Source organism: Polyodon spathula, chromosome 9, assembly GCF_017654505.1.
Source record: "Polyodon spathula isolate WHYD16114869_AA chromosome 9, ASM1765450v1, whole genome shotgun sequence".
In the NCBI taxonomy this organism is placed as follows: domain Eukaryota; kingdom Metazoa; phylum Chordata; class Actinopteri; order Acipenseriformes; family Polyodontidae; genus Polyodon; species Polyodon spathula.
Window position 1 is genome coordinate 14,481,953 of NC_054542.1, and position 16,170 is coordinate 14,498,122.

Here is a 16,170-nt window from a genome sequence, read left to right on the forward strand (position 1 = left end):
TTTACTCCAATCTACTTCTGTTAGTCTCTGTTTCATACCTTCATAGTTTGCTTTTCTAAAATTGTAAACCTTAGCTTTAGTCTTTACTTTTGGGGTTTTAAAAAACACTTCAAATGAGACCATGTTGTGGTCTGAGTTTGCCAGTGGTTCTCTGACCTCTGTTTTAGTTATTCTGTCTTCGTTATTTGAAAAGACTAAATCAAGGCATGCCTCCCCTCTAGTCGGTGCCTTTGACAAATTGTGTTAGGAAGCAGTCATTTGCCATTTCCACCATTTCAATTTCATCCTTCGTGCTACCCACTGGGTTTTCCCATTTTATATGGGGGAAGTTGAAATCCCCCATTAGTATGGCTTCTCCTTTGCTACACGCATTTCTAATGTCATTGTATAACAGATTATTTTGCTCACCTTCTGAATCTGGCGGTCTATAGCATGCTCCTATTATTATGCCCTTTGAATTTTTGTCCGTTATTCTGACCCATATTGATTCGGCTTTATTTTCTTTGTCCAGGTTTAACACCTGGGCTTCAAGACTGTTTCTTATGTATAGCACTACCCCTCCTCCTCTTCTGTCCTGCCTGTCTTTCCTATACAGTGTATACCCACAAATATTATATTCGTCTCCATCATTCTCAGACAACCAAGTTTCAGTAACACCTATCACATCATAGTTACTTGTTAGTGCAATAGTTTCAAGTTCTAGAATTTTGTTTCTGATACTTCTAGCATTTAGATAAATCCATTTAATGGTTGTCTTACCTGAGTTGTTGTTCTTGTTTTGATGCGGTCTCCCTTCTGTTTTTTTGTTGATTTCTCCCCCCTTCCTTTCTAGTTTAAATGCTTCTGAACCTGCTCGAGGATCTTTGCTCCAAGTAGACTGGTTCCCTTGTTATTTAAGTGCAGTCCGTCCCGTCTATACAGATAGTCCTCGTTGTAGAATGTGGCCCAATGATCAAGACAAGTGAAGCCTTCCCGTGTGCCGGTAGTATACCAGAAAATACCACAGTTTTGGTTTTCTCTTTTAATTTCCTTCCTAGCTCTCTGAATTTGTTTTGCAGGGATTTTGGTCTGTCTCTTCCAATGTTGTTTGTACCGATGTGGACGACTACTACCGGGTCATCTCCTGTTCGTTCTAGGAGCCTGTCCACGTTCTCAGTGATGTGCTTGACCGAGGCTCCCGGAAGGCAGCACACTGTTGTAGTAAGGGGGTCCAAACTGCGAATTGAACTTGCTGTGTTTCTCAATATGGAGTCCCCAACAATCATGACCTCCCTTCTTTTTGCTGTCTGATCACCACTGTCAATAGGGTCCTGGATGTTGTTCCTTTTATTCTCTTGTTGTTGGTTCTGCTCATCAAAATTCTGAAGTGACTCAGATCTGTTGGTTGTTTTGATTTCTGGTGGTTGTGTTTGACGAAGTTTCTTTTTTTTCCCTGCTTCTGCCTACCTGAACCCAGCTGTTCTGACCTTCTATCTCCCTGGTGGCTTTCAGTCTGTTAGGGGTGATGCAGACTTCCATGAATTGTGGGTGTGCCAGTTCCTCAAGATCCTGTTGCTGTCTCACTTCTTCCAACTCCATTTCTAGCATATTTACTAGTTTATGCAAATCCTGGATCGGGCGGCACTTTATGCACACTTGGTTTAACTCTGCTGGGTTTTCTCGGATTTCCCACATCAAGCAGGTGTCACAGATTACTGGCTTGAAGACCATGTTGAGGTGTTTTTTTTTTTTCTTTTTGAAGTTAAGTTTCTTCTGCAGCTGTCAACCTGCTTTCAAACTGCTTTTACACTCTCTGTCGCTTATCAGAGTGAGCCAAGAATAACCCCCTAAACTGTTAAAGAATATATATATATATATATATATATATATATATATATATATATATATATATATGAGAGAGAGAGAGAGAGAGAGAGAGAGAGAGAGAGAGAGAGGGCAGTGTGTTCTTTATCTTACACACTGCCTTCTCTCTCTCTCTCTCTCTCTCTCTCTCTCTCTCTCTCTCTCTCTCTCTCTCTATATATATATATATATATATATATATATATATATATATATATATATATATATATATATATATTCTTTAAGAGTTTTAGGGTTATTCTTGGCTCACTCTGATAAGGCCAAGTCTCAAAGAGTAGTTATTGTGCGTGCTGTGCTTATTCTTAAAATAATTTACATAAAATACGCAATGCGAATATTTGTGAATAGCATGTTTACACAGATACCCTTGAATAAATGTGTAGATAGTGTCTCGCTCTGTTTCAATTTGACAAATTTGACAATATTAATGTTTTAAAGAACACTCATCTCCAGTACAATTATTCAGAGAAAGTAGATTCGTAACTAAATCTACTATTGTGTTCCCCTTGTCTGGTGAAATGTTTTATTTTTCTCAATACCAGTTGGTGAAAATCAGTGCTTACCCAGCATATTAACACCCCGCCTCTGCTCATGAATGATTGGACAGCTGTCAGATCTTTCACTTTCCCATTGGCTACTCACTCGCCTTCAATTTTCATGCAAAATGTCGTGAACGGCCTCTGCTTGCTTATGATTGGACAGCTGCGTAAAACTTGGCAGTTATTTGACTCTTCTATTGGTTAAACTTACAGTCGGTAACTGCACCTGAAACAGACGCAGTTTATGTCCCAAAACGTTTTTAAAGCTTTCTTTATTTTCTCATGCTACGACCCTGCAGAAATGTGTTCACGACCCATAATATAAGAACAGCTATTGCGGGCACGATGGCCTGGCTTCGCGGGCACGAATTTGCCCGCAGGCAGGACTTTGAGGACCACTGCTCTAGAACCAAGTCCAGACGCCAGGAACGAACCATTGTTCTAAGGGGAGGGTGAAGCCGCCTAGCCCCTTTTAAAAACTGCACTACGGAAAAAAGAGCTCCAGGAGACACAGAGTCAATTTTGATGTGGCACACAGATATAGCAGCCAGGTATACCTTCAATGTAGAGGGGGATTTACCCTCCTCTAGGAGTTCCTGTAGAAACTGTAAAACAACCGACATGGGGCAGGAGGTGGGGGTCATGGTCTCTTGCCAAGAACGACTCCTGGAAAATCTTCCTTTTATAAGAATACTGAAAAGGCTCTAGCATTCTGTAGTGTGGCTATAACAGAGTCTGAGACTCCCATCTAGGGGCCAGACCCACAGCTGGACTGACCCAGGGTCCGGGTGCCACAGATGGCCTTTAGCCTGACTGAGAAGGTCCCTGCGTAGCGGGATCCGCCACGACTGTCCCTGAATGAGCTGGCTCAGAGCAGCAAACCATGTCCTCCTGAAGGACAGGATCAGTGCTAGAGGGGGAACGGCGTACAGCAAGCACTGAGGCCAGCTGTGGGCTAGGGCATCGATTCGCAGAGGGCCCCCACCTCTCTGAATCGAGAACCACAGAGGGTAATATGAGAACTCTTCTGAGGCAAACAGGTCGGCTGTCAAGTTGCCGAACCAGAGCCAAATCATGGCTACTACCTAGGGATGCAGGTGCCATTCCCAGCAGGTGGACTGCCCTGAGGGACAGAAAAAGCAGTTGTGCCCAGGAGAGAAACTGGAACGCCGCTTGGTGCAACCCCAGGGACCGTAGCCCCCCTGGCGATTGACATATGCCATGTCTGTGCTCACTAGTACATGCCTGCCCTGCAGCAGTGATTGAAAATGGTCTCAGTTCCACAGCATTGATGTGGGCGGACTGCCACCTGTCAATCCAGACCCAACAGGTCCCCCCGTCATTCCAAACTGCCCCCCAAGCGAGGTCAGCACCTCTCTCCAGTATTTTACACTCATAGTTACTCCTTTGATGAGGTGGTGAGGATTCTTCCACCAGCTGAGGGCACGCCAGCATGACCGAGACACTGTCAGCTAGCAGTGTCTGTCTCAAACTGGGTGAACTACTTGGGCATTGAGCCATGCCTGCAAGGGGCGCATATGGAGGAGACCGAGAGGAAGGACATAGGAGGCTGCGGCCAGCAGACCTAGCAACCGTTGGCACAGCAACACCAGCACAGACTGTCTGAGATGAAAAAGTGACAGACAGGCTTGCAATGCGCTTACCTTGTCCAGCCAGATCCCCAGGAAAACCGTCACTTGTGCCGGCTGCAGGGAGCTGTTCTCCAGATTGAGTGTGAGCCCCAGCCAGGTAAGATGCTCGGTTACTAGGGTCGTGTGAGATACGGCTTGCTCCCACGACTGGCCACAGATGGATGACCCAGTTGTCCAACTAATTGAGGACCCTGACCCCCCACAGCCGCAGGGGTGCCAGAACTGCATCCATGTACTTGGAGAAAGTCCTGGGAGCAAGAGACAGACTGAATGGCAGAACACAGAACTTGTACACGCTGCCCTGAAAGGCAAAGTGGAGGTACTTTCTGTTGCCAGGACGTATCGGGACATGGAAGTACGCGTCCCAGAAGTCCATGGTCGCAAACCAGTCACCTGGCTGGAAGGACTGAAGAATGTGATGGGTAGACAGCATCTTGAACTTCATCTCCTTCTGGAATATGTTCAGACCTCTGAGATCATCCTGCTTTGGTACCAGAAAATACCATGAGTAAAAACCCTCCTGTTGATAAGGGGGTTCTACAAGGCGGATTGCATGCTTTGTGAGTAAAGCATTCAATTTTTGCATGAGGACAGAGGCTTTTGCGGGGTCACGAGCCCCAGGAAGGGAGAAGGATTGGCTCGAAACTGGAGTGAGTAGCCAGAGTGGACGGTTGCAGTCACCCATGTGTTGGTAGTGAATTGCCTCCATGCCAGGTGGTGCTGGCTGAATGGGTGTAGGGCCTGAAACCGGAGCCCATCAGGGTTGCTGCTGCTTTTGCTGAGCCTGCTGGGCTGTGTTCGCCTGCTCCTGCCGAGGGTTGGTTGCGGGGGTACTGCCTGCTTGGCTCAGGTGGAGCAGCCACCGGGACAGTGCACACACTGGTCTATATAGCAGCAGCTCTGGGTCTCCATTGCTGTTACTCCTGATGCAGGGTATGTATGGGTTGCGGAAGCAGCTCTGTGAGCTGCTTTGATGACTCCCTCACACAGTGAGACCACTGCAGCATCTCTGGGCGCATTGAGCAGGTACACTTTGTCTGTGTCCGGGACCACCCTGGACTGGGAGAGCCAAAGCTGGCATTGCACAACCACAAGGGCTCCCAGGTTACGTCCAATAGCTTAGCCACTGTACTGAGCTATGCGGAGCAGCTGGTCATTCACCAGCCTCAGCTCATTAATAATATGAGGAGAAGGCTGGCCAGACAGGTCCTGCAGCAGCTGTGATTGGTACACAGTCATCAGATCAACGATGTTTGCTAGTCTTGCTGCCAGTGCCCCCGTGCTGTATGTCCTTTTTAAGTGAGTCTCAGTGACCCTTTCTGCTACCCTTTATTTGGGCAGCAGAAGTCACAAGACAGCGTTGAAATAGTCGCTGACTACACTAAGGCAGCCACCGCTGAATCAATGGGCGGGAAATGCTGGAGCCCCAGCTTCTCCGTGCCCTGGAGAGCATACAGTGCTTCCACCTGTCTGGAGCAAGTGGGCACTGAAGCTGGGCTGCCCCACGAAGACTGCCACTCCTCCACAAAATCTGGGAGGACCAGTAGGGGCTTACAGCACTGTGTAGTCGACACCGAGGTTTCAAAAACCAATTGGCGGACCTGGGTCTCCTCAGTCCAAGGGATCTGGACCCGGGCAGCAGCATCTGTGCTAACAAGGGGTGCTAGCTCGTCCGCCAGCAGACCGCTAGGAGATATACATCTCAGACGAGGAGCCCTCTAAACAGGAGGGGTCCTCCATTCCTCCTTCGAATTTGCCTTTCTCCATGGAGGCAGCCAGGAGCACCACATCATCCTGCTCCTCCTCAATCAGCTGAGACTGCGAGAGAGCAGGGACCAGTGCTGGATCTGAGGGGATCATCAGTAGTGAGTGCAGGGGGATCTGTCAAATTGACAAGACGCTCCAACAACGACTGCAACTGCTTGCTAACTAGCTCCGGAGAGAGAGACACAGACCGAGCACTGCGGCTTGCAGATGGCTCATGCGAGGGGCTCCTCGAGTGTGTCAAGAAAGGCCATGGAGAGCCAGAGGAGGTGGAACGACCTTCAGCACAGTCTGCCCTCTTAGCCCTGGACTTCTTTTGAAAGCTGGTGCACACCGGGCATGATCGGCACCCAGGCATTGGACGCACAAATTAGTGTTGGTGTGATTTATATGTGGAGATGGGTTTATTGTGTATCGTTTTGGATTTGTGTGATTGAATTATTGTTTAGAGACGGGTGTTCGATTGAGACTTTCTGCCTGCTAGGCTTGGTTGAGGGGAAAGGCAGCAAGTGATTGGGTATGCTGGTCCTCAATCAGCAGGTGGACGTGTTTGACCGAGTGTCCATCAGTTTAAAAAGATCCGTGGAAGATGGCTCGAGGCAATTGCAACGCCATGCTGCAGGGGGGAGCTGCATGTATTAGGGATGAGAGGGTCCGCTCTGCAGGAACGACAGCTACTCAACAATGAAACTGCAAGCAGTGCTCGTGAAGGCAATGCCCAGCCAAGGCAGTATGAAGCAGCAGGAGTCATCGTATGAATACCGGCTCATCAGTAGGTTAGTTTAGGGGATAGTGATCCCATGTAATGTATAGCTAGGGTTACGTAGTGTAGCAGGTTCCTGGAGCGGGACGCCTCGTTTATAAGGCTAGCGCTCACCCTGTGTGCCACCTTTTATTTGTAGTTTTTGTACTGTGTTTTGTTTTTGTTGTATGTGTCCTCTGCATTAAAATAGCTGGTAACGTCACGTGACCACCTTTACTTTCTTTTTATTTGTTACTAAATCCTGTGCATCTGTGTCAGCGTTTCAACCCCACCTCCAGTTGTTTCTCTGTATTGCTTAATCAGCGGTTACTCACACATGTGACACGAGCACCCTGTCACAGATGGATATATGCACCTGTACCGAGCACAGGGTAAGACACTGATGCTATGCACGGGAGTCCTACGTATCGAGGTGTACCGGGCACGGGGACACTGAGGAAGTGCACAGGAGTGTTATGTGTACCAGGGCTATGCACAGAGGAGCTATGCACTGGGTTAATCCAGATGAATGCACGGGGCACCGAGGTACAGCACTACCATGCATGGAGGTGCTGAGTGTACCGGGGCTATGCACAGGAATGCTGTGCAACGGGTAATGCACGGGGCATAAGGTACCGATGGATGTGTGGGGTACTATGGGGTACTAAGGTTTGACACAACACACGAATGCGGACCAGAAATCGAGATACAAAACAATTTGCGGAAGACAAAATCCAAAATGGACGAGGCTGGAAACAGCAGCTGTCGCTTCTTAGCTGCCAAAAAACACACAGCCGTGTGATTCAGACTAAAAAAGAACTACCATCGCATCCAAAAGAAGGGGCAAGCTTTTTTTTTTTTTTTTTTTTTTTTTTTTTTTTTTTACCAAAAATGTAGAGAAAGAGATTCTCATGAAAACGGAGCGAGTGAAGACACGTCTGTTGAGGTTGGAGTGAGGAATCAAATGATGAAGGTTGCTGTGTGACGTAGCGTCTTGTTCCAGAATGCAACAGACACGTGTTCACACCGGGCCTATCAGGCAACTTTTTAAATATGTGCTCAAGTCATGTGACACAAGGGTCATTTCCCAACTTGTAATGGTTGACATTTCGAGATTGAAAGGGAATCCAGATTGAAGCGCTATGTCCAGCTTCAAGATAAAATCTTTATTCAAACAAAAACATGTACTGTACTGTAAAAGGCGGTTCTGGTGTTAATAAAATGTAACTTATAGATGTTCCACAAACACACACATACATACAAATATAAATTGTGAGAAGTAAAACTGCACTTATTTGATATAATTGTCTGTGTGTGTGTGTGTGTGTGTGTGTGTGTGTGTTGCAAAGGTAACCAGACAAACAAGTAGCTAATGCACAGTGTAATTCAGAATGTGCGCAACAACATGTGAATTAATTTCTCTTGTTAAATGTTTTTATCTTCATGGCAGCGCATGAAGCTCTCCTCACGATATTCAGAGTCGTTCTTTTCCTACTTAGTAATCAGACACAGACATATTCCCTCCCCTCAATGACTATGAATTGAGTAATCTGCATTGATGCGGCCAATTTTTTTCCTAAATCAGAACTGCATAGCAACGCATTTCCTGGAAAGTACAGCAAACACGTCGTGAGGAATGCTGTCATGACTTGTGCATGTAAACACTGCCACTGTTGTTTGTTTCGGGGGCAACCATATTCTACCATTTCTGCACATCTTTTACAGGCCGCTTGCTCCATGTATTAACGCTGTTTACTGTCTCAGTAATTCTTTCCCATCCTTGGCGTTTGTACTGGTTTGTGCACTTATTAGACAATGTCCATAACAGTGTTACTTTTTCAACATCATATTCCTCTATCAGTCAGTGCATTCTAAATTACCCAGAATGCACTGTGGTTTTGGCTCATTAGACCGGTCTTAAGTAAGACACCTTTATGCAACAGGCTTAGCCATACTTTAGCAAGACTGCCTTAACATTAGACATAGTCTCAAATGTTAATCTATCTTTATGCAACTGACACCCCACTTGAGTAAAGCCAACAACGTGAAGTAATGGCTCTCTGGAGACTGGAGTTTGTCCAAAAGCAAGAGAATCCAAAGAGAATTGGACATTTGTCTACCTGTCAAAAATTGGTGAGTCACGGGCAATACAATCCATACCCACCACACAGCACACAGTATTATAGCAGACTTTAACTTTCAATTAAAAAAAACAAGACTGCTCTGAATACGAGCCCAGCACAATTAGAGGAATCCTGTGCAGTATAGCCAGACACTTAATAAAAAAACTACTCTGCCTCAATTTTCCAGAGTCCCTCCTCAGTGTTCAAGCAGACCCTAGATACCCTTATACTGCAGCTAAAGTACCTGAAAAAGATTAGCATGGGGAACAGACTTAGGCAAGCAGAGCCACTGTCAGATGAAGACATTCATTTGCTGTACACCAGTGGCACACTCGTAAGACGCATATTTTTCAGAGACTGAAAAAAACATATAATGGCTGGTTCAGTGTGTATAACCAGGGGTAATACCATCTCTACATTCTGGGGACAGGAACCTCTCAAGCTTCACTTTTAATGTTCCACTATCTTCAGAACCGCTCGATGGTATTGTTCCCTGGGAATACACACTGAGCGAGCCATTATTCTATTTATAACCACAATGTTATCCTCTGTTTCATAAAAATAATAGCTCACTGAGCCTAAGTGACACAGCCCTATTAGGTGACCAAACGTCCCTGCCTAGATGGGACAGTCCTGATTTTCCATCAAATGTCCCAGTGTCTCAACGTTTTTCTTAAAATCTTAAAGTCACAGTTTTCAGCAACTTCCTGTAGTGCGATACACTCTAACTGCCCATATAACTTTATAGCACCTGAGATATATATATTTTAAAAAGCCACAAGGGTAATCAAGAACATTATTTTTGATTAACATAAACATACGTGCTTATTCCTCAGTGCACCACGCACTTTCATTTAGTTTATATTCAACATGAATCTAATTATGTGTAATACAGTAATTTTGTAGCTGTTCAGTTCTGGTGGGATTAAGCAAAAGAAAAATGAAAAAAACATAAATGTGTTTTTAACCACAATCTACAGAATTTATTATATTATTATTATTATTATTCTTAGTATTATTAATGTTCTTAATAATAATAATAATAATAATAATAATAATAATAAGTGTAGCGTGCATGGGGAAGACAGCAGGGCTGGTAGGAGATGTAATCACATACGAAGACATAAGCCTGTGTGAAAGGGGTGTGGGTAATTCACTGACCAGGAGACAGACAGGTGTATTCGGGAAACACCACACAGGTGCCCAGTTTTATTTTAGACAAGTTATTATTTTTTTTCTTTCTCTCCGGCAGAGGGCACTGTTGACCGTGGGCTGCCTATCAACGATGATAGACAGCACCACGGAAATACCACAGCTGGTACACGAACCGCAAGCGCACTCGCAGGTGCTCAAAGAAATAATAATGAAAACAGAAGGCGAAAAGAACAAGGGAAAATAAAACAGTAATAAAACTACAAATAAAAGGTGCTGCACTCGGCAGCGTTATCCCGGTCGCCGCTACCCGCACGACCCGGATCACCGTCCTACTCTGTCGGCTATCTAGCCTGCTCTTTTACAATACGCCGGGGTCTGCCCAAGGGTTCCCCGCTCTCTCTCTCTGTCTCGCTGATTCCCGGTCCCGAATCCAAGTGTCCGCACCCTTAGCGCGTCTAAGTGGGCAGACCTGAGGAAACAACAGAGCGTTATTTTATAGGACCGACAATCACCCAAGACCCGCCTCTCGGCCATTCAGAGAGGGGGAAAGTCCACACACACACTTTCCCACCTCCCCGTGTCACTGCCATGACTCACAGGCGGTTGTTGGGCGACTGCCGCCCTCTTCCTGCAGCCCGTGAACACGCCAGCAGAGTCAGCACAGATCTCTCCCTGTTACATATCCTTCCCCTCAGAATGACACCACCGGTTCATTCGAAAATCTTACACCCCCATGCCTTCCCGAGAGAAAAAGTCTGCGTTTTGATGCAGCTTTCCTGCTCGGTGGACTACCCTGAAGGCATAGGGCTGCAAGGCCAAGTACCACCGTGTGATTCTGGCATTGCTATCTTTCATCCGGTGAAGCCATGCTAAGGGGGCATGATCTGTAACCAGGGTGAAGTGTCGCCCCAGGAGGTAGTACCGGAGTGACTCGACTGCCCATTTTACCGCGAGACACTCCTTCTCGATGGTGCTATAATTTTTCTCGCGGGGAAGGAGCTTCCTGCTGATATACAGGACTGGGTGCTCGCTTCCCCGAACCTCCTGCGACAACACTGCCCCGAGACCTGTCTCTGACGCATCCGTCTGCAGGGTGAACCTCTTACCAAAATCCGGGCTGCATAGTACTGGCTTACTACACAGCCTCCGCTTCAAGGCGAGAAAGGCCCTCTGGCACGACTCCGTCCACTGAACCGTATTTGGGGCAGCCTTCCGGGTGAGGTCTGTCAAGGGAGCAGCGAGCGTAGCGAAACTCGGGATGAACTTTCTATAATAGCCCGCTAGTCCCAAGAAAGAGCGCACCTGGGTTTTGGTTGTAGGAACCGGCCAGTCAGCCAAGGCTTTCACCTTAGCAACTAGCGGTCTGATCTGGCCGCCCCCTACTCGATACCCCAAATACTCCGACTCACTCTTCCCAATGGCACACTTCTTTGGGTTAGCAGTGAGCCCCGCCTCCCGCAAGGATTGCAGCACCGCCGCTACCTTACACAGATGACTCGGCCAATCCTCACTGTGGATAACCACGTCATCTATGTAAGCAGCGGCGTACTGCTGATGGGGCCGCAAGATGCGATCCATCATCCGCTGGAAAGTGGCGGGGGCTCCGTGCAACCCAAAGGGCATGGTCCTGAATTGGTACAACCCGAAGGGAGTCGAAAACGCCGTCCTCTCTCTAGATTCCGGAGTCAGGGGTATCTGCCAGTACCCCTTCGTTAAATCCAGTGTCGTCATAAAATGAGCCGTGCCTAGACGCTCCAGCAACTCATCTACCCGGGGCATCGGATAAGCGTCAAATTTCGATTTCTCATTGATTCGTCTGAAATCAATGCAAAATCGAGTTGACCCGTCTGGCTTATCGACTAAAACGATCGGACTGTTCCAGTCACTTTGGGACTCTTCTATTACCCCCAGTCTCAGCATTTCGTCAATTTCCGCTTTTATTACCTGTCTTTTACGCTCAGGTATACGGTACGGCCTCTGGCGAACTAGCGCCCCCGGCTCAATATCAATGTGATGATGGGCTACTCGAGTCTGCCCCGGGACTGAAGAGAACACGTCAGGAAACTCCGCCACCAGACCGCGAGCCTGACATTTCTGCGTTGGTGTCAGATTCTCAGCAATCTGTACCGATCCTTTTCTTGCCAACACAGAAAGATCAGGTCCCAGGTCCGTGACGTCATCTGCATGCGCCACTAACAACGCCTCTGGCTGTAACCAAGGCTTTAAAAGATTGATATGGTAAATGTGTTTCTCTGTCCGTCGCTCCGGCTGGCAGATCTCATAGTCCACCTTCCCAACCTGGCGTGTAACCTCAAAGGGTCCTTGCCACTTAGCCAAGAGTTTCGACTCAGAACTGGGTAATAAAAGAAGTACCTTATCCCCCGGCTGAAATGTGCGCAACCGGGCTCCTCGGTTATATTGTGTCTCCTGTCTGTGCTGCGCCTGCTGCAAATTGTCATGCGCCCATTTCCCAACAGACTCAAGACGTTTGCGCAGGTCCAACACATACCGGACGGTATTGGTCGAATTGTCCTGCTGCTCCTCCCACATCTCTCTGACCAGATCGAGCACGCCCCGGGGTCTCCGCCCATACAGCAGCTCGAATGGTGAAAACCCCGTGGAAGCCTGGGGAACCTCTCTGATCGCAAAGAGAAGGGGAGGAATCAGCTGGTCCCAGTAACGCACATCACTACGAATAAATCTGCGCAACATGTTCTTAAGGGTCTTATTAAAGCGTTCCACCAAACCGTCTGTCTGAGGATGAAACACAGAGGTCCTAATGGTCTTAATTCCCAAAAGCTTACATGTTCCGCGGATTAGCCGGGACATAAAATTGGTGCCTTGATCGGTTAGTATCTCTTTGGGAATCCCCACCCGGGAGAAAACCTTCACAAGCTCGTTGGCAACAGACTTAGCGGACATAGATCGGAGGGGAATTGCCTCTGGATAACGCGTAGCGTAATCCAGAATGACAAGTAGGTGGGTGTATCCTGCCGCACTCCTTTCTAGTGGCCCAACTATGTCCATCCCAATACGCTCAAACGGAGCTTCCACTAGGGGCAAAGGCACCAGAGGGGCTCGTGGAACGGCTCTAGGGCTGGCCTTCTGACATTCCCCACAACGCTCACAAAACCGCTTAACATCGCCATCCAGCCCCAGCCAGAAGAACCGTGACACAAGCCTTGCTTTAGTTTTATCCCTTCCCAAATGACCAGACAGGGGAATAGCGTGAGCCAGCTGCAACAAATCCTCCTTAAAGGGCTGAGGAATGAGCAACTGATGACGCACTTCACCGGTCTGGGGTAATTTATCAACACGGTACAGTAGGTCTCGATCAATTTCAAAGTGGGGGTACGTGGCGGCGCGTCTGGGCTCGACCACCCGACCATTAACCACCGCTGCTTGGTCAAAGAGCCTGCCCAGCACGTCGTCACGCCCTTGCTCGAGTCGGAAGTCACGGGAGCGAGCTAAGAAATCAGCTCCCATGGCTTCCAACTCGGGGTCAGGTCGGTCCCGAGCAGAGGCAGCCGAGCCAGACGCCTGCGCTGGCTCCGCGACCTCCCCCCCGGACTCTTCACCAACCGCCCCCACCTGGAACTTCTCCGACTCCCTCCATTGCCAGCCCTCATTCTTAGCGATCCGACGCTCCCGTTTAGTTTTACGGGGTTTAAATCTATGGCAAAACCATTCTGGATCGCGAAAGGGAAAAATCTCTCCAATTACTTCCTCTTTCTTAGCCAATAAAGAAGACGGGGCTGTCAGAGCAGCCAACCAATCTTTAAACTGCTCACAGTCCCGCCCCAGAACTACTGGTACCGGCAATCGAGGACATAATCCTACCTGCACCTGCGTCACCTGCTGGCCAATAGTCATACACACATTTATCTTGGGATAGGAGCGGACATCCCCATGAATACATTTAATATGCACCCGTCCCAATATACGTTTATGCCCCGGTGAGACTAGGCTCTCCTGTACTAGAGACTGACCACACCCTGAATCCAGGAGAGCCTGGGTTTTTGTACCATCCACTGTCACAGGAATAACAAAACCCGTGTGCTGAAGCGACTGAGGTAATTGAACGTGCTTACCTGGTCGGCTGAGGTCACACTCCATCACGGGGCAGTCCCGGGAGAGGTGGCCCACCTCCCTGCACGTCCAACACCTCGGTGGGCTGGTTTCTCTCCCCGAAGTTTTGGAAAGAGGGGAAAACACTGGAGCCATAAAAGGGGCCCGCCGATAGGGCGTCCGCGCGAGACCGCGGTCCGACACTGCAGCAGCCCGTGGGTATCCCCACCCTGCCCCAGTACCCGGGCCGGGAGCTCCCGCCGACACCCCCCGACCAAATCCTGGACTACCCCTTCCCCCCAGTCCCTTCGCCCTTTCCGGGGCCAGTTGAGGGGACGATCCAGCAGCCACACTCCTCCCGGGCAGTTTCGCAGGCGTTGGCTCCGCTGCCTGGTACTGCTCGGCAAGTTCGACCGCCCGGTCCAGCGTGTCTGGTGCCTGCCGCTGGACCCACAGCCGAGGTCCCGAGGCTAGACACTCCAGGAAGCGCTCCACCACGATCATCTCCACCACCCTGGCTTTGGTGTTCAGGTCAGGATTCAACCAACCCATGGCGTAATCCTTCAGACGGTGGGCGATGGCTCGTGGGTGCTCCCCTGCCGCAAACTGCTCCTCCCGGAATTTCTTCCGGTAGCCCTCCGGTGTGGCCCCCACACGGTTTAGGATGGCTGCCTTCAGCCGAGGGTAATCCAACATGTGCTCCGGGGACAGCGTCCTCGCAGCTGCTTGAGCCTCCCCAGTGAGTTGGGGCAACACATAGCTAGCCCACTGGGCTTGGGGCCATCCGGCCGAGATCGCCATAGCCTCGAACACCTCCAAGTAGGCGTCCGGTCGATCCTCGGCCGTCATTTTGGTGGGTCTCTGGATGGAGTGGTCTGGAGCTGCGGGTCTAGCCGCCCCCTGTACTGCCGCGGTGAGCGTCTGGCGCAGGAGGTCCATCATTGCGGCAAACTGAGTCGCATCCATCGCTAGTCTGCTCCTTCTCTAGCTGCACTGCTTGGGGCAGTGCCAGTGAATCCCACCTCTGACACCACGTGTGAAAGGGGTGTGGGTAATTCACTGACCAGGAGACAGACAGGTGTATTTGGGAAACACCACACAGGTGCCCAGTTTTATTTTAGACAAGACCTTGTTTTTTCTTTTCTCCGGTAGAGGGCACTGTTGACCGTGGGCTGCATATCAACGATGATAGACAGCACCACGGAAATACCACAGCTGGTACACGAACAGCAAACGCACTCGCAGGTGCTCAAAGAAATAATAATGAAAACAGAAGGCGAAAACAACAAGGGAAAATAAAACAGTAATAAAACTACAAATAAAAGGTGCTGCACTCGGCAGCGTTATCCCGGTCGCCGCTACCCGCACGACCCGGATCACCGTCCTACTCTGTCGGCTATCTAGCCTGCTCTTTTACAATACGCCGGGGTCTGCCCAAGGGTTCCCCGCTCTCTCTCTCTGTCTCGCTGATTCCCGGTCCCGAATCCAAGTGTCCGCACCCTTAGCGCGTCTAAGTGGGCAGACCTGAGGAAACAACAGAGCGTTATTTTATAGGACCGACAATCACCCAAGACCCGCCTCTCGGCCATTCAGAGAGGGGGAAAGTCCACACTCACACTTTCCCACCTCCCCGTGTCACTGCCATGACTCACAGGCGGTTGTTGGGCGACTGCCGCCCTCTTCCTGCAGCCCGTGAACACGCCAGCAGAGTCAGCACAGATCTCTCCCTGTTACAGCCTGATATACTCTCCTTCTCCTTCTTCTCTCCACAAAAGAAGATTTTGAAAGTTTTTTTTTCAAAAATGCATCAAGCGGCCATCTTGTTTAACACACAAATGTCATTTTTGAAAATGTAAGTTTTACCGACACAGGCAAGATGATTTTCATGTTTGGAGTTAATCAAGTGAACCATTTTTAAACTGAAGCAGTTTTAAATATAAGAAGAAAATGTAGGAGTGGCAGCCATATTGTTTCACAAAACATAACCATTTTAACATATTTGTATTCCGCTGTCACCGGAACAATGCCTACCAAGTTTGGAGTCTGCTGGTCAGACGGTTTTCAAATAAAAGCAGTCTGCTGTTAAGGGCACGTTTCTGTGAAATTTTCAGCAACCATTTTACTATTGAATTGTATCACAGCAACTTCTGCTTTGCAAGCAGGTTTGGATGCTGATAATATCTGCCAAGTGTCAGATCAATCACTTCAACGGTGGCAAAGAAGAACATTTCCGGAGGTTTCAAGAAGAAATGCGTCACACGGCC